Source organism: Galeopterus variegatus, unplaced genomic scaffold, assembly GCF_000696425.1.
Source record: "Galeopterus variegatus unplaced genomic scaffold, G_variegatus-3.0.2 Scaffold1839, whole genome shotgun sequence".
Classification (NCBI taxonomy): domain Eukaryota; kingdom Metazoa; phylum Chordata; class Mammalia; order Dermoptera; family Cynocephalidae; genus Galeopterus; species Galeopterus variegatus.
Window position 1 is genome coordinate 151402 of NW_007727950.1, and position 683 is coordinate 152084.

The 683-nt window shown below is 30.3% G+C and overlaps 1 protein-coding gene across 1 annotated transcript in view; it reads left to right on the forward strand.

The window, feature by feature from the left end:
• The window catches only part of LOC103595765 (B-cell scaffold protein with ankyrin repeats-like), a 168324-nt gene that overhangs the window by 137828 nt on the left and 29813 nt on the right, over positions 1-683 (forward strand). The gene's annotated exons all lie outside the window — the stretch shown is intronic.

A 683-nucleotide genomic window follows, 5' to 3' on the forward strand; every position in this document is an offset into this window, starting at 1 on the left:
AAAAAAAAAATCCTTTTTTTCTGGCTTCTATATAGCCTGTTTGATATTGGAAAAGAAATGGTGAGAAGGAAATGAAAACCTATTACCTTTATCCTTTAAACAGATCAATAATTAATAGATTAAAAGAATATATTTTGATAACTATTCAAAAAGTTTACCCAATAAAAAGTTAATTTACGTACCTTAAGTTTGTTTCCCTTGTGTGATTCCTTTTCTCTCTCTTAAGTCTCAATTCCTTGTTATATAGGTTGAAGCTCAGAACACTCTTTGAAGGTTGTTAGTTCCGTAAGAATGCAACCAAAGGAAGATTTTAGAAGGAAGGGATGCCGTTTTAGTACATGAAGCACACTTTGTGTTTCCATAACCAATTTTAAGAAGCAATTATTTTCTGTTTGTAACAAAGGTGTGCACATTTTGCTCCAGAAAGAGAATTATACTTATGATAACTCTTAGCAAAATATAGTAGAAAAATGATTATGCTGGTGAACATGTCAATATTCGCCTTTGGATTCTCAGAACAGAAATAATTTTATTGCCAATGAATAGTTAATATAGAACATTGGAGTGCTCTAAGTAGCTTCTGTATGTTTTAGCATTTATTCTGATTATCAAATTAAGTCAATGTAATATTGAGCTTCTAAAAAATCATTGTGTTTGTGATTTCCAGAGAGCAAAGTAACAAC